Raw genomic sequence first — 23,468 nt, 5'->3', positions numbered from 1 at the left:
GTATGCAAAACAGGGAAGGTAGACTTGCTGGTATAACCTTGAGTAGCAGAAAGGGTCTGGGCTGAAGGATGGCGTGTTAGGAGCAAAGTGCTTAGACAGAGGCAGGTCAGGGTGAGCCCTGTGGAGTCTCACTTTGGATTGCTACCTTCTCAGAAGATGAAAGAGCTTATGAAAGAGGTTTTAAGAGAATTTTAAGAGAAAACAGAGAAACCATGAAGCGTTTCTCTATGACAGAGTGCCTGGGTCAGAAGATAGAGGAGAGCAAGATCAATGAGAAGTGTGGAGACTCAAAGGTGAGTGACTGAATGTGGAGAGAAACACTTCCCACTTCACTTAGCTGTCTGCTTTCCTGGGGACACTGAGGCTTACGAAAACCAGTAGAAAGTGGATTTAATCACAGGGAGGTTTTTCCCAAGTAGGTATAGCCATAGTGGAGTTCAGAGAGTTTGGAAAAAAGTGATTAAAATGATATATTATTTCAGTTTAAGATGGGGAAGGAATGAAGTAAGGATGAGGATGAGTTAGGGATGGGGAAAGATAGACTACAAATCTGATGGATAAAGCCCATTAAACTTGATTTCTGTGTCCTCAGTTAAATGAATTATTTTTATTTTACTTTTTGGTTTTTCTTGGCAGCATGTTACTCTCTAGCTCAGGCTGGCCAGTAAATGAATGATTTTGAGTTCCTGTGTGATCACTCAGAGGTCAGTAAGTGGTGGTAAGGGTCATTTAGTGTGTCCTTTGAGTTACTCTATTCAGGTCAATAAATATTAGCATTGAAAATGGTAAATCAGATGTTTCTGTGTTGTATATGCTCAGAAATTCTTAATCATGGCAGAGAACTTAGACATGTTTATCTATACAAACATGTTGTTTTGCTTAGTTTTATTTTGCTTTATTAGCCATATCCAAACTAGAGGACAAGGTACAATAAGAATAGAGACTAGGGGGTCATTTCATTTACCATTAGACCAAAACAGACCAAGGAATATCTGCTTGGGTGACAATAACCAAATAAAAAGAGTTCTGAAATAACAGCGGGAGGCATTAGAGTAGAACCCTCAATCCCTGCAGCTCTTCATCTCCCTTGGGCCTACTGTCACTCTGCTGTTTAGGAAAGTCTGTTTGTATGCAGACTTTCACACATTTCACCCCCATTCACCCCCAAGGCTGGATACTGAGTTCTCTCACACAGCACAGCAGGCAATGGGTTAGGTGTGACTGTATCAGAGCTTTCACCCTATAAATGCTCAACTTCTGTCCTAAAGGAACAGGCATAGGAGAATAAGGAGGATCTCAGATGCATGAGGTTATCAGATCAAAGTGCCGCTGAAGGCAGTCAGTGGAACAGACCCCTGGAATTTGGAAGGAAGCCAGATGTCTCAGCATGTTGAACAAATTCTCCTTTGCCAGATTTTAACCAATCATTCCTCCCAGAAAGATAAGTAGCTGTCTGTTTGACTGGGGCTTTAGGGAAAAGGCCTTCTGTTGCATTCAAACCCTTAGCAGCTGTCCTGGTTCTGTTTCTGTTACTGGAGTAAAACACCCTGACAAAAAGTCACTTTGGAGAGGAAGGACTTGTTTTATCTCACAATTCTCAGTCACTGTCCATTACTGAGAGACAGTCAAGGAAGGAACTCTCAGCAGCTAATCAAAGCACAAACACATCAAGACCGTAAGAGAAACTAACTGACGCACCCATGCTGCCTGCTTGCTTTTCTCTCAGCTAGCTTTCTTTACTCTTACACAGTGCAGGATCCAGTCCAAGAAATGGTGCTGCCCATATTCAGAGTGGATCTTCTCAAGTCAATTAACAATCAAGACTATCCTCCCCACCCCCACCCCCACCCCCCAAGGCACACTTAGAGGCATGATCTACACAACTCCTCAATTGCAGCTCTCTTCTCAGATGGTTCGAGGTTATGGTAAGATGACACTTAAAACTTCTCATCACAGGAGCACATGTTGAAATCTCCTTGCACCTTAAAGACACAAGAGTAAAAGTATTGCTTCCATGAGGACCAGCCTCCAGCAGCTCAGGGATAGTGGGTGATACACTCAGTCAGCTAACTAACCACTCAACTTGACTTTTCTATCTGAGGGAGTAAAACTTAACTCTCTGGGGCTGGTGAAAAAGGGACACACGCACACACACACACACACACACACACACACACACACACACACACACACACACACACACACACCGGCCTCCCACATGTCAGAATCTCACCTAGGGTACTGATGAATGCCAAGCCTTCAGCTGGTCAGAGAAACTGAAGAGGAAATGCAGAGCAGGCGAACTACTGGACAGACAAACGGACACAAGGACTTTTCTGAGGACCAAAGCTTAGATCTTCATTCTATTATTCTTTCTGTTGCTTGTTCTACTGTTCTTTTTCTGTTCTGTTCTACCCTGATGTTTCCCTTCTGCCTCTCCTGATGTCTTCCTTCTAGCTGCTTCCTGATGTCTTCTTTCTACATCTTACCTGGTGTTCTCCTTCTCTCCTGTCTTTATTTTTTCCCTTACAGCTTATATACCCCAGCAGAATCTTTCGAGTAAATAAAAGTTACAATGTGGTTACATTTTGGTTTTTAAGTGAATGATTAAAATGAATACAAGTAAAAAAACAAAACAAAACAAAACAAAACATGTTTTTCATCTCCCTTGCATGATTAAACATTTTATGTATTTCAGGTGAAAAACAAGTTGTCCCAAGAACCCACATACATTCATGCCCAAGCAACTTGTTATAGATTAACAGAGTGTAAGCAAGCAGGGTATTTTTATCAGCCAGTTATTTTGTTAGCAGGCTGCATTTTGCAGTTACAAAGAAAGGATCAATTATTTTATTATTTGTCTCAAAGGGTGATCTTATAAAAAAAATCTTAAAGGAATCACAAATATAAACTTTTATATATGAAAAACAACTAGTCAGCTCTATTTTAAATCCTCAGGTGCATAACCACTCATCAACAGTTTTTTATATCAGGAAGCTGAGGGCAGAAGTGGGTACAAGGAATTAATCACTGCCTTTGATCACCAACCCATCATAGCAAGAAAGGTACATCAGCCAGCAATAGCCAGGCTGCCATTGTTTTATTCCCTGACCTCAATGAGTTCCTTTAAGAACTGTTCAACTGTTAAGAGTGTGTCTTTATAAACTTTAAATTGTTCTCTAAGATTTTCTACCTCAAAGTCATTAACAAAAGCATCTTAACCTAACCTTACTAACAATTCTGTATGTCTAAATTCTTTCTAAGGGTGGGGGTTGAATCATTAATCTGCTTCAGCAGCAGTGCTTGGAAAAAGTCAATTGCTGTGGGATGTTCTGTATGGCAAATGTGTTGCTCTGATTGGTCAATAAATAAAACACTGATTGGCCAGTGGCTAGGCAGGAAGTATAGGCGGGACAAGGAGGAGAATAAAGCTGGGAAGTGGAAGGCTGAGTCAGAGACACTGCCAGCCGCCATGATGACAAACAGCATGTGAAGATGCCGGTAAGCCACGAGCCATGTGGCAAGGTATAGATTTATAGAAATAGATTAATTTAAGCTGTAAGAACAGTTAGCAAGAAGCCTGCCACGGCCATACAGTTTGTAACCAATATAAGTCTCTGTGTTTACTTGGTCAGGTCTGAGCGGCTGTGGGACTGGCAGGTGAAAGAGATTTGTCCTGACTGTGGGCCAGGCAGGAAAACTCTAGCTACAGTCAATCACTGTTATTGTAAGTACCAGTGACACTGCCCATCGAGGGGCCAGAAATTCCTCTGAGAGTTTTCATATACCCCATAGATTATGAGAGATGTGGTGACCGAGAAAGCAGCAATCAGAGCTATGCTCAGTAACAGCATGAGGTCCCCAGGACATGTAGTTGCTGTGGGATGTCTTTTTGTATGCTGTGAATATGTGTTGCTCCCATTGGTTAATAAATAAAGCTGCTTTGGCCTATGGCAAGCCAGGATAAGAACTAGGTGGGAAATCCAAGCAGAGATAAAGGAGAAGAAGGGCAGAGCCAGGGAGACACGATCCAGTTGCCCAAGGAGCAAGATGCCAGCAGTCCAGTAACAGCCACATGGCAATATATAGACTAATAGAAATGGGTTAATTTAAGTTGTAAGTGCTAGTTAATAAGAAGCCTGAGTCACCAACCAAACTATTAATATAAGCCTCTGAGTAATTATTTTATAAGTGGCTGTGGGACTGGGCAGGACAAAGAAAAGCCTCTGGCTACACGTACTCTTGGGGCTTTGCCTCTCCAAGGCTCACTCAGGCATGGCTTTGCCAACGGTCCATCTGTGTTCCATGAGTTCCAATGCTGCCTGTTGGTCCCCCCACATGGCTCCCAACATGAAAGGGTCATGGATTCTTTGTGGTTTCAGAGAGTCACTGAGGCTGGTAGACACTGTGTAGTAGGGAAGTCCCTATGTGAAGGCCCTGAGAGGGAAGGAGGCCCTAAGAGGCCATTGAATAAGGCTATACAAGTAAAGTCTGGGTTGCAGTAGAGAACCTAAGGTGTTAGAGATGCCAGGGCCATGAGATCTGCCAAGCAAAGCTGCACAAAGGAAGTGGGATCCATCCAAGAGAGAGAAGTCTGTTGCAGGCAGCAAAGCTGGTAGGGCAAAGCCATAGGAATCTGAAATTAAAGTCCCAGGCATTAGACATGATGTGACAAAATTTGATGTATGCCCTGATGGGTTGTGGTCTTGCTTTGGTCCAGTATTTCCTATACCTTGTTGCTTGAGTTTTCCTGCCTGGCCCATAGTCAGGGCAAATCTCTCTCACCTGCCAGTCCCACAGCCACTCAGACCCGACCAAGTAAACACAGAGACTTATATTGCTTACAAACTGTTTGGCTGTGGCAGGCTTCTTGCTAACTGTTCTTACAGCTTAAATTAATCTATTTCTATAAATCTATACCTTGCCACATGGCTCGTGGCTTACCAGCATCTTCACATGCTGTTTGTCATCATGGCGGCTGGCAGTGTCTCTGACTCAGCCTTCCACTTCCCAGCTTTATTCTCCTCCTTGTCCCGCCTATACTTCCTGCCTAGCCAATGGCCAATCAGTGTTTTATTTATTGACTAATCAGCAACACATTTGCCATATAGAACATCCCACAGCAATGCCTTATTCCTTCCTTTTGGAATGGTAAAAGTATATATTCTGTGCCATATGTTAGAAGTATATTGTCTAGTTTTTTGTTTTACAGGGAGTTACAATTCAGAGTTCTTTGAGTCTCAGAAGAAACTTTAGAATTTGGACTTTTAATCAATGTCATGACTGTGAAAGACTTTGTGGACTTCTAAAGTTGGACTAAATACATTTTGCATTATGATATGGTCATGAGCCTATGTGAACCAGGAAGTGGAATGTGGTGGTTTGGTTGAGAAATATCCTCTATAGTATAGGGCATTTGAACATTTGGTCCCCAATCAGTAGTGAAATGGTGACAGAGAGGCCTTAGCAGGTGGAGCCAAGGTGCCCCACGGCAGGTGAGACAGAGATGCCATGCAGACAGCACTCAGTGGAGAGTTTCATTTGGTGGGGGGGAAGAGAGAGGGGAGCAGGAAAGAGAGAGATAGGGAGAAAGAGGGAGAGGTGCACGCTACCTTATGGCTAGAGGGGCAAGAGAGAGAGAGTGAAAGGGGAGGAACCCTTTCTTAGAGGGAAAGGGAATGTAGAATGACCTCAGGATGCTGGGCAGGCCAGGGTATTATCTGCTTGTTGGCCAGAATTCCAAGAAGTGGGTCTGAATGCTAACATTCCTTCCTTTTTTATTATTATAAAAAGGTGAGGGGCTGGAGAGATGGCTCAGAGGTTAAGAGCACTGACTGCTCTTCCAGAGGTCCCGAGTTCAATTCCCAGCAACCACATGGTGGCTCACAACCATCTATAATGAGATCTGGTGCCCTCTTCTGGTGTGCAGACATACATACAAACAGAACACTGTATACATAATAAATAAATAAATCTTTAAAAAAATTGGGTGAGTTATGGATAGCAAGTAAAGGGAATAAGGGCACTGAATTCTTAAGACTGTTTCCTGCTGACAGGGGCAAAGTGGGAAGGGGAAGTTGGGAGTCAGGGTCATGCATGGCGGGAGGTGTGAGTGAGGAAGCATTCAGTTGTCTGTCATCATTGAATCCTCAGGCATTTGCTCCTTGAGGGAGCTGAGATGGCAGGTTGCTAGGAGAAAAATAGATTGTTATCATGGGCCATCAGTGCCAGCCATGGGAAAAGTGATAACTGCCAAAAAGAATGAACAAGGAAGTGCCCTGGTTATACAGAAGAGGCAAGGGTGAATGAGCGAGGCATAAGAGCAGATATGCCTTTCATTGGGACATCTTGGAAAACTGGGTTCCAGTTGCTAGGTAGGTACCTGCTTAAGCCTGGAGAGGTGGTACCAGCAGTGAATTGAGGGATGATGTGCTCTTCAGGAGCACATGAGCTATCACATCTGCTGTTTCTCTAGAGGTGGGAGTGTATCCATCCTATAAACATGTCAGTAAGAGTGAAGAGATATGGAGCCTTTTTATAAGCAGGGATGAGGGTGAAATCAATCTGCCAGTATTCACCTGGTTGGCATCCTCGGAGCTGGTGCAGGGGCTAGTGTATCTGGAGGACCCCCTGTGGATTGGCCTTGGCATGAGTCTGGCAAGAGGGGTGGGTCTGTGCAGGGACCTGTGTCTATAAAACAACTGGAACAGATTTACATCTTGGTGTCATAGCAAAAGCTATGGCTTTGGGTTAAAAGGCATGAACATTCTCTAGGGCCTGGTTTCAGCCCAATGAAACATATCTTTAAATTTAGAACCAGAGGAAATTTACTGAATGGAAGTGGTAGAGTGAGTGAAGGAGGAGGGAGGCTTCCCTACTCTCTCCAGTGCTAGCCTGTCTCTAAAAGCTGGGAACAGTAAAATCCACAGAAATTTAAGGACTTTTAAAAACTGTAATCAGTGCTCTATCAGTTTATCAAAACTGTATTTATCAATGTTAAAATTTTGAACCTCTGAAATTATATCTGAAACCAGTTTTATCCTAAACCATGAAGTCTGTGAATGAGGCACACCTGCCTATGCCTTTGACAGGAAACTTATTAATGAGCTGCCCAGGGTTGAGGGAGATCTGTAAGATTGACAAATCCTGGTCATCAAACACCATCAGATCTGAGAAGGATGAGTAAGTGAACAGAACTGAGACAGCTTTCCAGCTAGGCAGTCCCAGGTGTGGTGATATTGTGCTCCCCAAAATACTGTGCACCCTAATAAACTTATCTGGGGTCAGAGAACAGAACAGCCACTATACAGACATAGAGGCCAGAAAATGGTGGCACACACGCCTTTAATCCTATCACTTGGGAGGCAGAGATCCATCCGGATCTCTGTGAGTTTAAAGCCACACTGGAAACAACCAGGCATGGTGACTCACGCCTTTAATCCCAGAAATCGAGCCTTTAATCCCAGGGAGTGATGGCAGAAAGGAAAGATATATAAGGCGTGAGGACCAGAAACTAGAAACATTTGGCTGGTTAAGCTTTCAGGCTTTTGAGCAACAGTTCAGCTGAGATCCATTCGGATATGAGGACTCAGAGGCTTCTAGTCTGAGGAAACAGGATCAGCTGAGAAACTGGCAAGGTGAGGTAGCTGTGGCTTGTTCTGCTTCTCTGATCTTCCAGCATTCACCCCAATACCTGGCTTCAGGTTTGTTTTTATTAATAAGAACTTTTAAGATTTCTGCCACACCCAGGTTTCTTTAAATGGGAAGGGGGGGTCCCATCCACCCAGTGACAGGAATTGGTGAGAGAACTGTGGGCCCTGAGGAAGAGGTTAGGACAGAGTAGGTAGCTCCTGAGTCCAGTAGAAGGTTAATGGACTTATCAAATACCTGTAGTGCTACCCCAGGCTCAGAGAAGGAATGGGAGTCACCAAGTCTAGACGCCAACAGTCCTCCAGCAGGCTTAGGAGTTCAAAGGTCAGAAGCCAGATGCGAGTGTTGGTGAGGCTGGACCTCTGTGGCGTGGCATAGAGGACAAGCCTGCACAGGGCATTCAGATCTCCAGTGTCCAGGCTGTCGGCAGACAGGGCATGGCCTCGTGGGTGGCTGAGGGTCAGGGCAATACAGTGACCAGTGGCCCCAGGCTACATCTGATGCATTTGACGCAGGCTCCTGGTGGAGCTGACTTGGGCTGAGCCTCAGTGGGATGGAGTCTCATGGTTGACTTCCCTTGTCCCCCATGTCAGTGTGTTGAGGGGTGGACGGTAACCTCAGGGCAGCTGTCAAGGCTTAGGCTTGGCATCTCTGTCTCTCACTCTCTGTGGGGCACCTAGGCTACACCCACCAAGGCCTCTCTCACCATTTCATAACAAGTAGCCCTGTTTGGGGAGGTTTCAGTGGCACAGCCCTGTGATGGGAAGTGCATCACTGGGGATGGGCTTTGTGATGAAATGCATTGCACCACTTCTGGTTTTCTGTCTCTGCTATGTTTTATAGTTGAGATGTGAGCTCTCAGCTTCCTCCTACTGCCGCCATGCTTTGGCCATGGGGTTTTATCACAGCAATGAGAAAGTAACTAATACACACATGCACACACAAAATAAATGTAAATTTAAAACTATCCCATTGCCAACTTATAGGACTCTCCGTATATTAGATTCTCATACAGAAATAAGTTTCCTGGGAAATATGTCTTTTTTATATTGCCTATTGAAAACTGACTTTGTGGCAGTATCACTGAAAATACCCTGCAATTTTCTAACCTAGCATTTCTGTGATATGAAATTGTCAGCTAGAACCTTATGGAATTGTTGTCTCTTCAGATTATTGCTAGCAGACCTGCACAGCTGTAATGGAAATATTACCTCGTCCATGCTCTGTGTAACATCCTGTACTATAAAGTGCCATGTTTCTCCCTGTGGGAGCTAACATTTCATTCAAGAGTAGCATTAGTTTCTTACTGTTTAAGGAAATATTTTATCATTCTTCAACTAGTATTTCAAAGTCAATGACTCAAATATGCCAATGAATGCTTATCTTCTTTCTCCTTCTTCAGCATAATTCCCTCCCTCCCTATCTATGGAGTATCTACTGTGGGCCAGGGACTTAGTAAACCACCAAATGGACCCCAATCCCTGTCCTTACCAAGGTTAAAGTGTAACAAGGAGATGAGGCATTGTAAGATAAATTAAAACATATGTTAGATGGAAACACCAAAGGGAGTGGAGTGAGCAGGGAGGGAGGATCCAGGAGTGAGGGCCCATAGCTGTGTGTGTGTGTGAGCAGAGGGGAGATAAGGGTATGAGGGTCACAAAGATATATATGTCGTAAATCAGCAAGAATCTTTCTGAATAGGTGACATTTAAATGTAATATAAAATGATACTCAAGCATTATAAGAAACTCCCGAGTCCTTCCAAGGTTGGTATGTATTGAGAACTAAGAGGCTGCACCAGTTACACGGTCCAAGTATCATCTGACAAGAATCACCACATTCATCAGCCATGCTCCAACCTAACATTTCTATAGTTAGTTTTTAAAACGTATTTTAACCTTTTGCTTTTATGTAAACATAAAGAAAAAACTCTGATACAGAGATAATAAATTGTCCAGAGCAAATCAGCCAGCTAAGAGTTAAACCCTCAATCTTCAGATTCATGGGAAATATACCTCTAGGAAAAGCTTCATATAACTTCAAGGCTGGGGAAATACCTCATTCTGTAAAGTGCCTGCCTTTCTTGCGAGCATCACGACCTGTATTTGATCCCCAACACACACATAAAAAGCCAGGTGTAGTGGACACACACTTGTAATTCCAATGCTGAGAGGCAGAGACAGGCAGATCTACTTGGCAAGTTCCAGGCCAGTGAGCAGCTAGATAGCAAGGAGAATTGCTTCATCCCATGATAAAACCTGTTATAAAACAGTGACAACTGAAACTAGTTTCTGAAATGCCATGTGATTGGCAATGGACTAGAAGGGGTAGGCCCAAGGATATTGGAGATGGTGACATTTGTCCTAACACATCAGAGGAGATACATATCACTAGGTATAGCAGACCATAAAATAGCTGATCAAAGGGCAAATGTTTTTCATGTTATTAAAAATGGAAAAATGTGAGTTATTTTATATAAAAGAAATAAAAATCAATAATTGCTAAAGTAATTAAAATTTTTCTTCAACAGAAAAAAATTAAACCAGTAAACCTTGGGTTTTCAATAGTTCTGAAAAATATTGAAATGATTCATATAGGGAGTTTGTAAATCTATGCTGAAAAAGCTTTAATCTATAAAGATTATATTCTCCAAATGCCATCAATATCATATTGATCAGATTTAAAGTTAAACTAGAGACTCAAAACTTTTATCTTTTGATTCTTTACCCAGTAGCTGGCCAACTGTTGACTAAAAGGGCTTTTGAAAGCAAATGATTCACAGAATTAGCTATTATCCTCTTTTGATGATAGCATGCATTTCTGTACCAGTTATTACACAATCTAGACTGAATCTCTTGGGCTGAGGGAGTGGTCTGCTCAGCATTCAGGAGGCCCTCAGTTTCATAGTCAGCATCCTCCAAACAAGCAAGCAAATGCCTCGACTACTTTGTTTCTTGTTGCAATGAGATTGATCCTCTGCCTGTCTGTTCACAAGGTCAAAATGTTCCTGTAATAGGATCATTGGCCCTAAACTGTGATAAGACTGGGTGTGATCTTGGGTGTGATCAATTTAGTAGTGGCTTACAATAAAAAGCAGATTTGAATAATCAATCCTACAAACCACCCTTGACTATGACCTTAATCTACCTCTAGCTACTTCTAATATAAAACACTAGAAATTCTTTTAGATTGGAGATTGGAGAATTCCTAAAATAAAGAAGTATATGAGCTGATACATAGCTCAGCTGGTAGAGTGCTTCCCTGGCATACAGGATATCCTGGGTTCCACCCCCAGAACCACATAAATTTGGCATGGTGGTGTATGCCTGTAATTCCAGGACTTGGGGATGTAGGGGCAGGAGAATCAGAAGTTAAAGGCCAGTTTTGGCTCCATAATGAGTTCAAGACCAGCCTGGGCTACATGAGACTCTCATTAAAAAACAAGTGTGTGTGTGTGTGTGTGTGTGTGTGTGTGTGTGTGTGTGTGTAAAATCTGTAAAGAAAATTCAAAATCCCTACTTTTTTTTAACTTATCTGAATAGGAAAAAAAGTCTGGTAGCCATTAGGCACTAGGCAAGTAATTTAGAGGAAATCACATATGCTTACAGATGAGGACACAGGGAGGCTTGAGACTTCAGTAGCAGCCAATGCTTCCTTGAGTTGTTTTTTCTCAGATTAGAGCCTCCAGGGAAACAAGGAACCATCGAGAATCACCAGAACCCTCAATTTCCCGATTTCAGGTGACTTGGAGTAAGCCCTGTTTACTATAATAAACTCTCCATTCGGCCATTTCATTAGCCCCCATGTTTCTGAACAGGCAACACATGCCCATGCACTGAGCATGCTCATGAATGAGCTGCCCCTGCGTGCAAAGAGGAGTCTTTCCTGTGGGGATATAGACGTTTCCTGGTACAAAAAAGTAAAGAGGCTCATCCTATACTTAAAAGATGTGAAGTGCTCCATCAGAAAACTCTCAGATCTGATAAATGCTTTCAGAAAAGTAGCAGTTACAAAATCAATATACTGTTATCAGCGGCTTTTCCCCTTACATACTAGTAACAAACATGCTGAAAGAAGGTGAGGAGAACAATCTGATTCACAACAGCATTAAAACAAACAAACTCAGAATAAACAATGAACAAGGAAAAATTTTAACAAGAAAACAGCCTGAGATGTTGATTGTACTTATCTGGTTTTTTTTTAGTTTTTGCGGGTAATCTAGGAATAAGTATTAAAACAGGTTTGGTAAATGTAAGCAAATGTTTATCAGTATATGCTTCATGAGACAGAGATAAAGCAGTTGGGTTACACTTATTTTCAAGTAATGTGAAACAAAAGCCTATATATTCTTGGCTATGTAAATCCTATAAAAAGCATTGTATTTGGGTCTAGTCATGTGTTTATACCAATTCTTGGCATACGATGAAACAGTTCAAGATTGCTTTCTTCCTTGTCTTCATTAACAAGCAAGAACACTAAGAGGTAACATTCTAAATAATACCTTTAATTCTGTATACAAAGAATAGAGATTGTTTCAAAATGTAGATTTAAGGGGATGACAAGGAAAGAATCAATAAAGAGAAAGAAAGCCATGAAGAAGGTTGTAAGTATGAGGCTTTGGACGAGGAAGGACCATGGACTAAAGGGAGACTTTTGTCTTGAAGTAGAATGACCAAAAGACAGGGCAACACTGAATGTTTATCAAGATGAAGGTTCTTCTCAGCCTTCATGCCCCATCATGCTTCTGATATCCAGAGCTTCTGAGTGTGGGCCTAGAAGCTAAACTTCCTCAAACGGAGGAGATGGCTTTGAAGCTGCAGCCACAGAATGGAAGGCAATGAGGTCCCCCTTGGGAGTCTCCTTCCAGTACATTCCAGATAACTGTGATGAAGAAAGAAGGGGACCATTACAGGCGAGTGCCCCAGGGCCCTGGCATGAGGTCTCCCAGTCACCAGCAGAGCTGGGATGAACCAGTGTGTTTTGTGAGCAGCAACACTGGAAAAAGGAATTCTCAAAGTCCCCAGGATAGGGAGGGAGCAGGTATATATGACTTCTATCAGTTTCTTCTACAGAAAGTGAAGATTGACAAGGCCAAGAGTCTGCCCGGTTCCTTTTAACACAGCCTTGATTTTTTCAAGAAACCCTGGGTTATCTTTGATATATCTAAAGAGAAAGTTGGGATTTTTACTTAATACTGAAGCCACAAACTCTTGTGTTGACGGTTAAAAAGGTATCCTATACAGGTGGGTGTGTGGGAAAAGGGGAGTCTGGATGGTCCCTCGAGTCACTAAAGCAGGTTGAGAGGTTTCAAAACACTCACTTCTGGTGGTTCTGGGGTGCCCCCCCCCCCCCCCCCCCCCCCCCCGTCCACTAGCAGGAAGAAATCTATTTTAAAAACTAAGAGCGACTGTAACTATCCAGCAGGATAAGAAGGAAACTTCATTAGCCATCATTCCATTCCTCTGACAAAATACCTGAGATGAACAGGAAAAAAGGAAAAAGGATCGAATATGGCTCTTAGTTTTAGAGGCCAGGGTCCCTTTGGGCCTGTGGTGGATCCTTGTATGAGGGCAAGGTGGTGGGACCAGGCTCTGATTTCTTCTATAAGGTTGCACCTCCTAAATGGTCCCCCCATTTCCTGTGTGTCTGAGTGTGTGTGTGTGTGTGTGTGTGTGTGTGTGTGTGTGTGTGTGTGTATACGCACGCGTGCGCGTGTGCTGTGATCAGGAGGGAGTTTCCTAGGGTGAGGCTCATCTGTGGTGCTTGGATGTACTGGCCCATTGAGAGTTCCCCAAACTTAAGAAACTCAACTGTACGGCTTGTGATGGTGGTGGAGGGGGACTGCATTCGAGTTCTCCCCTTAAAAAATAAAAATAAATCTTAAAAAAAAAAAGACACTCCCCCCAGGTTAACATTTCTTATATGGCTACTTAATCATCTGGTAGTTAATAGACTTCCCAGCCATATAATTATCTACTTACTATTTTCTCTTTGCTTACACAGGCATCATGAGACATTTATTAAGTGTTTCACTCAAGTTGGAATTCATTAACTTAATCCTATTTCCCCTAGCCACCTTGTAATTAAATCTTCTAAAAATGAAATTAGGTTAATTTAATGTGGCATGTTAAGGATCTTGTGCTGGCTTCTCACGACCACTGAGCCCTTCTAGTATTGAAAAATCCATCTGCCTAACACTTGGCTTTTACATTTTGCTGAAGTTTACTTTTATCCAACAAATACTTATGATTCATTGTAAACATCAATTGGTTTAATCCCCTTTAAGTATTATATTACATTATAATCTCAAAAAAATATGTAAAAGAAAACCAAGGCAGAGCAGGAGGTTAAGGAATGTGCCCAAGGCCACAGATTTTTAAAAAATGGCAGAGACTGTGAACCATATTTGGCTCAGCAGAGTGGCAATGAGTCAACCCACAGACTGCTTTGCACTGTAGGGGAAGGGAGCCCTGTCCACCAGAACGGGGGTAGTGGGGAGATGGCCCTCTGAGACCAGCAGCTCAGCCTATAGCACATGGATAAAAGACATTAAGGTAAGACCTGAAGTTCTGGGGACCACTGGGAAGCCATGGAGGAACTGTCAAGAGGTTGGCACAGCTGGCTGTTTTCTGGCTGCTCCCTAGATACACATAAAACAGCAAAACTGACAGATACAATTATACAAAACTAATGTAAAAAAAAAAACCCTTATGTACAACAAAGAAAATAATCAACAGAACAAAAAGACAACACAATGAAAGAGAATGCCTGTTGATATTTACCTGATGAAGAGTTAATATCTAGAATATATAAGTAACTCCAAACAAACTGTAAAAATAAAAAATCTAAGTAAACCAATTAAAAGGGAGCAATAGCCAGGTGTGGTACAAACCTGCAGTCCGTCACTTTGGAAACAGGGTCAGGAAGATAGTCATGCCAGCCTGGCTACATGGCAAGTTCCCATCCCACCAGGTACCCTTTTTCAGCCTAAACAAAACATTTTACTGTATTTATTTCTGGTATCGAGTCTAACTTGCTTTGTAAACTCAGCATTGTTTTAAAGATTCACCCAAAAAGCTTATGGGCTATTGTGTTTCACTGCTGTGGAGTATTTTATATTTGTTCTCCGTGTTTCTGTAGTGAATATTTGGAATCACAGATTTTTGCAGATATTAATGTTTATATATATATATATATATATATATATATATATATATATATATATATCTCAGTCTAATGGTTAAATCATTTTCTTCTGTGATATTGGTCTATCCTCTTTGCAGCTTAGAATCACATAGGACTTTAAATTTACCCCAGATATTTACACTTAATTACAGTCATCTCAAAAACAATGCTCTAGGGTATATATCCAGAGAAATAGTTGAGTCTAAGTACTCTGATGTCTCCAATTCACTGTGGTTGAGTTACCCAAAGCCAGGGTCCCTAATCACAGCTTCCCAGCAGCAGTCCACACAGCTCCTTTTTCTTTGTGTTTTTTGCTCTCACATTTGCCCCTTCTTTTGCCAACTTTGAGAATATAAAAATGATAGTTTGCATCTGTATTCTATTTTGTTGGCTAGTTCTTTTTCCTTTTCAGCCAAACCACTCATCAATTCATTTTATATTTTCTTGTTTAAATCCTTCTACTTTATTTTGCCTTTTTAATGTTTAGAATATTTCATTTACATATGGTACACACACACACATACACACACGATGACCTTTCTGTACAGTACTTTTTTTCTTCCTGGAAATGGAGCAGGATCCCTTCTGAAATGGGGACTTATGTTGCTCCATTCAGAAAGGTGATGATCCGTTTCTGTGACTTACCTTGGAGAAAAGCATGTCTTGCTTCAGGCTGGCACTTACACGCTGAAAGCTACAGCTTGAATCACAAATATATATAACCTTGTGAGAAAGTCCTAAACTTCGATATGATTACACAGCTACAATTTTACTAAAATCATTGGGTTGTGCTTTCAATGGGTTTGTTTTATAGGTATAAAATTTTAATTCAATTTTTGAAATAGTTACAGAGCTTTTATTAGCAGTTTTTTTTTCCTCTGGATGAGAAGAATCAACTATAACTCTTACATTTCCAGGCAATAAATATTTTACATTAAGATTGTTATGTCTAGGAATCAAACTGTCTTTTGTTACTGGGTTAAATTGCTTTGAATATATTAAGCAGCACTGTTCAAGAATTCAGGACATCTTTCTGATTGCTCAGTTCACATGTCTCCAATTCCTTTTTTTAATTATTCTTCTCAAAATTCCCACTAAGGATTAGTGGCAGAGCACGACGGTGGCTGACACAGTACTGGACAGCAGTTCTCCCACCAAACTAGCTCACAGCACCTAAGGGCATCAGGTAAGTGTGCACAGTACCTGTGCTTACTGAAACAGATGAGCAGGCAGCTGAATAAGGTGGGAAGAAGTTGCCATGTCATCCTGCTTCAGGCTCCACACAGCCTGCCGCAGAGATACCTTCCACTCAGGAGAGAAAGAAAGACTTGGGCTCAGACTTGTAACCAGTGAGACCTAGCGCTATGGAGAGCTCTGTGGTCCCTACTTCTAGGTCACTCCAGTAGACTGAGCTGCTTAACTTCTTTTGGTAGATGCTCTTTGGTTCTACCATTTCCTGAAACCTATGCCAGCAAAGCAGGGCTCAAGCCTCTAGCAGTGACACATGGAACACAAAAGGAACAGGAATTTATACTAGAGCCCAGTGCTAGGTCTGCCACAGAGAGCCGGGGCACCTGGGAGGAATAGGAGGTTCTGGGTGCAGGTCAGAGCTCAGAGATGGAGTCTTTAGCCTGGTTCTGACATCAAGCAGAGGCCTGTGAGCTGGTACACAAATTGGAGTTTTGGTCTTAGCACTTTCAGCTTTGGAGTGGAGCTGAGGCACACACTTCCCTTCCCAAACAGTTTACGCCCTGGAGATTTTAAGACTCTGGTGTGTCCTGTCTTAGTAGTTTCCCTCACAGCCAGTCTCCCAACTTGGTAGCACAGTTATCACCAGTACTCATGTGTCAGGCTTTGGAACTTCTCTGGTGTCAGTAGACCTTGTCCCAGTAGACAGACTTGTTTTGGCCTGCATCACAGCCAGCTGTGGTGTGACCCCAGTGTGTCTGTAAGACTAAGTACTTATGGCAGTGAGACTCAGGCATGACCCAGCTTAGCCCTAGCATAGGTGGCCCAGAGTGTCTTCTTGGGAGAGTGCTGCTGTCCCAAGCTGGGATAGAACAGCACAGCCTGAGACCTATCTGCTATGGAATAATCTTTCTGTACACTTAAATATATATTATTCTCATCAGTTAATAAAGAACTGACCGGCTGGTAACCATGCAGGAAGTATGGGCAGGACAGCCAAACTGAGAATGCTGGGAGGAAGGAGGGCAGAGTCAGGGGAGTTGCCAGGAGACACAGAGGGAGCAAGACATGCTAGAGGGCAGGTAAAGCCACGAGCCATGTGACAATACAAAGATAAGAATTATGAGTTAATTTAATTTGTAAGAGCTAGTTAGTAATATGCCTGAGTTATCAGCTGAACATTTATAATTAATATTAAGCTTCTGTGTCAGCTATTTGGAAACTGGAAGGCGGGACAGAAACTTGCGCCTACGTCTATTTGTTAGTGTTGGGGCAAGATTGTAAGCATGAGACTGCCTTGTAACTTAGTGCAGTGCTGATAAATCTCAACACTGGGAAGACCCTGAAAACCACCCCCTCCACACACAGACACCAGATCTGCCTGCCAATAAAGCCTCTGGAACAGCAGCAGACCCAGGGAGGACATGCACCCTAAGTCTGTTGGACTGCCAGGCCAGCTACTTTAGCCTGTGTTTATTTCCAATGGTCATGGGCCACAAATCTGTAGACGAATTTCTAAATAGTCTTAGTAAATAAGAAACACAGAGCCAAATACAGAGGAAATAGCCAGAGATCAGAGCAACAGCCAAACTTTAGCTTACCACCAGAAGTAGCTTCCCCAGACAGCTTCTTCCTGTCTGACTTGTCGTTTTATTGCCTTTCTGTTTTGCCTTCTCATTGGCTCTAAACCCAACCACATGACTTCCTCGTCACTGCCTGTCTATACAGACCTCCAGGTCTCTATGGTTGGTACTGGGATTAAAGGTTATGTCACCACACATGGCTGTGTCCTTGAACACACAGAGATTCTGCCTGCCATGTGATCGGATTAAGGGCGTGTGCTACCACCGCCTGACTCTGCTCATGGCTTGCTTTGACCTCTGATCTCCAGGCAACTTTATTTAATAACATACAATTAAAATCACATTTCAGCACAAATAAAATATCACCATACAAATCCATCTCAGCAGTGAGAGTCTGTGTCCTAACTCAATCATTGTACTGATCTTGTCAGGCTGTGGGTTCGGTGTATCACACAGCTTGGTGGAAGTGGTGGCTACATATGTGACACAGGAGAGGGAGGTGAGTCTGCCCGGACGAGGGCTAATCCAGCCAGGAGACTAACCACAGGCCAGTAACTGTGGAAGAGGCATCTTACCCTAACCTGGTACCAGAGAGAATCTTGAATCATTTCTAGGAGGCAGGCTATTCCTAGATCTCTAATTTCTTTTTCAACAGTACTCCAAGACTGTATAGGAACAAACCTGGGCTTAGATTCCCATCTAAAACTGCAACATTGACAAGACACCCATAGCAGAACCCCAGCAAATTTGCACCAGGGTGCCATCTAGTGCTAAAACACGGGAAGTGACAACAAGCTCAGAGAAAATCAGCCTCCCTGGGAACAGACAGGTGCAGTGGAAGTCGGACTAGAGTAAACACCTTACCCTTGGATGCTCACACATCACACCAGCTCGCACCAATGCTGGGCTCATGTAGGACTCAGGCAGTAACCTGCACGGGAGAAGTCTCAGTGAGAAGCTGAAATTACTGTTTTAAGAAAATTTGATGAGCTTAAGGGAACAGAAACATTTCAATATCCTAACAGAGGAACTCATCAAGCTGAAAGCAATTAAAAAGTTCCCAATGTAAACAATATTCACAGTGAAATTGAGAATCTCATGGAAGGCATCAAAAGCAAGTGGGTTAATCAGAGTCTGTGAACTTGAAGATGTGAACTTAAAATGCACTGCTGGAGAGAAAAAGAATGAGAAAGGGAAAAAGCGATGGGAAGACTGGGAACTACTGAAAGAACAAGTATGTTGGGGTGCAAGAAGGATCTGTGAATGCCAAAGAAGAAGAAAGTCGATTCACAGAAATAATAATAGGAAAGTTCCCAAACCTGGAGGACAGAAAAATCTTATAGAAAAGGCAAAAGTCACCGATCAAATTTAAGTCAACAAAGTCTACCCCACAATGGTATAATCAAGCAAGCTCTTACAGGTGGAAGGCAGAAGATCCCTAAGGCTGTAAGGAACAAGAAAGAACACGCAGGGGAGACCCAATTCACCTAACAGTACACTTCCCAGCAGAGCTGGGAGTGCTGTGAGATTCCATGGTAAAGAAGAACAATACCTGCCAGCAAACTATTCTGTAAAAATGAACAGATAATGACATTCCCAGATCAAAGCCAAGTGCATCTGTCTAGACCTGTTCTAGAAGTAATGCTAAAGGAAGTTCTTCAGACTGAAGCAGAAATTAAAGCATTCTAAGAGCACAGGACAGCTGTGCTCCTAGCACTTAGGAGGTGGATGCAGCAGGGTCAGGAGTTCAAGGTTACACATAGCAAGTTCAATGCCGGCCTGGCCTACAAGAAATCATGTCAAAGAGGGTAGAGAAGCAGAGAAATAAAGGAGGGGAAGGAAGGGAAAGAAAAGAAGGAAAACACAAGACTGTAAAACAAGGTAAGAGTGAATATGATGCACACTCAGGACACTATAGTATTGTAAGCATGGTGCAGACAGCATCCAGATATTTAGCATAAACACTAAAAAACAAACAAACAACAACAACAAACCAAACAAACAGATGATGGGACCTAGCTGGACATATGTACTCATATAAATAAGTAAACTCAGATTTTCAAGTTCCAAATCGGTACATGGAAAAATGACAGAAGTACATAATCTACATTGTCTGAAAATGTACACACAGCTAAGTATGGTGGCTCACACCTCTAATCCCAGCACTGGGGAGGCTGAGGCAGAAGATCTGTCCCAAGTTCAAGACCAGCCTGGGATACAGGTCAAGTCTGTCTCAGCAAACAAAAGCTAGTTGATAGAGTGTACAGGCTCTTATTGCATAGAGGCTGGGTTGTTGTTCACATAGTTTCTACTCAGAATTTGAGTAGAAAACTAGCAATCACCTACAGTTGAAGCACATGAAAAGGGAGCGCTGGTGTACAGCTGAGGAGCTGGCAAGAGTTTCATGAACAAACTGACCACTGGGATTGGCAGCTAGGGAGAGGAAGGGAACACAGACTATAATCCAATCACATTTGAGGTTGGTGGTGATGTTTATTTTTCTATATAGAGAAGGAATAGATTTGGGCTAGGAATAAAACACAAAATCCTTTTGAGAGACATGTGAGCCGTTGTATAGTAAAGAAATATCATTTTCTCTTACTTTTGTTATTTACTTGCTAAAGCTCATACCCAAACTACAGAGCAGCAAAACGATGGCCTGAAAATTTACTTTGAGCATTTTCACTGAATACAGGTTGTTTTGAACCAGTTGTTTACCTACACTAAAACCTGTGTTCAATAAGTGAAACAAAATGGGATGGATTTTCTCAAAAGCAGATTTTTTTCCAGGTATAACACCACCAATTACATGGAAATTAACCTATAAAATTAGGCAAGTTGCACTGGCAGTGTAGCTCAGTGGTGCAGCCTAACTTGTATAGGCCCCAAGTTTGATCTCAAGAACCAAACAAAAAACAACAAAGAAAGACGATCGATTGATTAACAAGTTTCATTCTTTGGGGGAAATTTATTTTTATGTTCATATTAGCTTTGAGAACTGTGGCTTTTTAAAAATAGTAGGAGTGAATTAGTTAGTTTTTCTATATTGTGAAAGCTAACTCTTGGGGGGATAGTTATTACCACAAAAGAAACTTACTCTGGAGACTAAGGATCAGGTGTAACTATGTGAACAACAACCCAGCCTCTATGCAAATAAGAGCCTGTACGCTCAGACCTGGGGAAGGGACAGGGACAAGGAATGTCCGTTGGTGCCTTTATGGCCAAGATTATAGCTGAGATAAAGGTGCATTTTAGATACATATTAACACATTATTATGTCCATTTTTCAGATGAGGGAATGGAGATACAAAGAAATGAAATATGCTCCAAGTCACATGCTATTAAGATGTCAGACTGGATTTTTAACCTAGGAAATCCTGGCTTCAGAGACTGTGTTTATATCCATTCAACTATGTTTCTTAAGTAAGTCAACTGGGAACTTTCAATTAATTGGAGTAATCTTGAAAGTCTGGAAATTAAGTTGCTGTCAGAGGGCCTGTATCTGTTCTTGGTTTGGGGTATATGAGATTTCCTTTCTCAGTAAAGGGTATTCACAAAGTAAAACACTGTAATTTGAATAGGTGGTGTACCGTTCTGTAAAGTGGGCATAATAATGTGTCGAGTTAATACGTGTCTAAAACGCAACTTTATCTTAGCTATAATCTTGGCCATAAAGGCATCAACAGACATTCCTGGTCCCTGTCCCTTCCCCAGGTCTGAGTTTACAGGCTCTTACTTGCATAGAGGCTAGAGGCTGGGCTGTTGTTCACATAGTGTAAGGTTTAGTACTGTAGTCAAGACTTCCCAGCCTGTTTCGCTTTGGCAGTTCTTCCTTAGCTACTCCTTACTCCCCTCTTAAAACTAAAATTCCTCGCCTACTAAGCAAGCAAATAATGGTATCATTTTGCAATAATAATGTTAGGATTAAATGAGACAGAAATGTTTAAAACTGCTCTCTGTTTAAGCATTCGTCATAAACACGCCTTTGTTATAACTGTTCTCTGCTTTCCTTTGGGCAATCCTCATTTTTAAATGACAACACATGACTGAAATTGGTAGCAGACGGATGAAAAGGGAGCTGGAATGGGCTCCCTCTCTAACTGTTGCGCGTCAGCCTCTTTCCCAAAGCCCCTCTATTACGTCCTGTGCTGTGAAGGAACAGGAGAAGATGAAGTGTTTGGAGAAGGATCACGAGCAACGGTGTCTTGTTTTCTTACGGTCTAAGATTTAGGAAAACATTAAGCACACTGACTGTTTAATTCAAACCGTTCCCTAACAAGGGGTGTTTAGGTGTTCTTGACTAGGAAAAATGAAAACGCAAAGACAAAGGCCACTTAACCACCTGAAATAGAAAGCGCTGCCGATGCCTTAAGGTGGATCATGACCACTTCCGGTCCGAAGAGTTGAGAACCTTTCTATTCTGTTTCCTCACGTCGTCAGTCGGAAGGTTAACTTTTCCCTTCCTGGAAAAGGACAGACCTCGTGGTTTCACTTCATTTCTACGTAGCCACGCCCCTTTCAGGTTTACCGCGCCGTTTGATTACATCACACGCCATCAACACAGGAAATATCGCGAGGTCTCCACTTGCGCTCCCTTCGAACTCGATCAGCTGTGAGAATTACTTTTATTCTCGCGATATTTTCGTGGACGCCGGGCTCGGGCGACCCGGGCTTCTGTGAAACATGGCGGTGGGCTGGGACCGTAGCACTAGGTAAGACGCCGAAACCCCGCTGGGGCCGTTTTCTTCGGTAGTTCCGGGCGGATGGGGACGTGGGCGCGGTCGAAGGGCTCACAGTCCCGGCGCTGGCTCAGCTTGGGACCTCCGTGGCTCTGCGGGGAGCAGCTGGCTGCGGAGCCGCTCCGCTGCCTGGGGGCGTTCCTGCCGAGTGTCGCCGGCGTCCGCGCACCGCGGCCCGGAGCTCCGCTGCACGGCTCCTCGCTGGCCGGCCGCGCCTTCCGTTGTCTTGTCCAGGCTGTCGTGGACAGTGGCGGCCTCGCCAGCACCGTGCTTACTCTTGCTGTCTTTTAAATTAAAAATCAGGCCGAGAGAGGGGCCGGGCCAGGCGCGGACGCCAAGACAAGTGGTGTGTGTCCTGTCGTCAATTGCTGACCCTCTCGGGAGGGGATGGCTCAGCTCCTGCTCCAGGACTTCCATGGGTACCCATAGACTGGATCTGACAGCTCCGTGAGCAAACGTTTCATTAACTTCAAGTGTGGAATTTAGTGCCCTGCAGACTATAGGCAAGTAACAGCTGTTCCGATGTTGCGAGATAGGTTTTCGGAAGCAATTAAAGACAGTTAAAATAGGCTTTGTTCATTGGCTTGAAGTTGTAATTCCAAATTTCAGTTCTTCAACCTAATATGTAGAACTCCAGCGTACATAACTAAAGAAACGAGTCTGCTGGTTTGAGGAGGGATTATTGCCTACCTTATTTATTAGTTACCTTAAGTTATTTTTAGTTTTTCACTTTGTAGAGGAAGATCCTGAGAAGTAGAAGTTTCATGTTTTTATAGTGAGGGTTGGGAGGAGGAGAAACTTTTTTTCTGATAGTAAACTTCAGTACGTTACTGAGTATTGTAACAGCTTCGTGGTACATGTTACAGAAATATGGCAAGATAAGAGATCTCTGAAAGGAAGTTACTGTATTCTAGAACAAGAACAACAAAGATTTAGAAAAAAATTAACAAGTTTATTTTCACCGGGGTTAGTCGTTTAAATAATTCATTTTTTAAGCAGAAGTTGGTTTTTGTGTGCTACAAGTTCTATTTAGTAGTTTTCCTAGATTTTAATTATTTGTTTTAATGCCAGAGAGCTTATCAGTTAACTTTTGCGTACTAGTTTTCTCATCAATAAAAAGAGA

The 23,468-nt window shown here is 42.6% G+C and overlaps 1 protein-coding gene and 1 long non-coding RNA gene across 3 annotated transcripts in view; one reads left to right on the top strand and one right to left on the bottom strand.

Annotated features, from left to right (window-relative positions):
- Window positions 1-1,886: 1,886 nt before the first annotated feature.
- On the bottom strand, window positions 1,887-22,087 carry LOC128098245 (uncharacterized). The gene is made up of 3 exons (XR_008214176.1): window positions 21,949-22,087; window positions 18,471-18,537; window positions 1,887-1,982 (listed from the first exon to the last, which is right to left on the bottom strand). It is a non-coding gene; the product is annotated as an uncharacterized LOC128098245 (long non-coding RNA).
- A 117-nt stretch (window positions 22,088-22,204) lies between these two features.
- Ergic2 (ERGIC and golgi 2) overlaps window positions 22,205-23,468 on the top strand; it is a 33,303-nt gene continuing 32,039 nt past the window's right edge. The window contains exon 1 of one of the 2 annotated variants that reach the window (XM_052719106.1): window positions 22,205-22,318. The gene's annotated coding sequence lies outside the window, so the exon portion shown is untranslated. Of the gene's footprint in view, window positions 22,319-22,733; window positions 22,849-23,468 lie in introns of those variants that run through there. The other variant, XM_052719107.1, reaches the window with a different exon arrangement.

This window comes from Peromyscus californicus, unplaced genomic scaffold, assembly GCF_007827085.1.
Source record: "Peromyscus californicus insignis strain IS unplaced genomic scaffold, ASM782708v3 Scaffold_6__1_contigs__length_162567912, whole genome shotgun sequence".
Lineage (NCBI taxonomy): Eukaryota > Metazoa > Chordata > Mammalia > Rodentia > Cricetidae > Peromyscus > Peromyscus californicus.
This window is presented reverse-complemented; position numbering and strand designations above follow the sequence as displayed.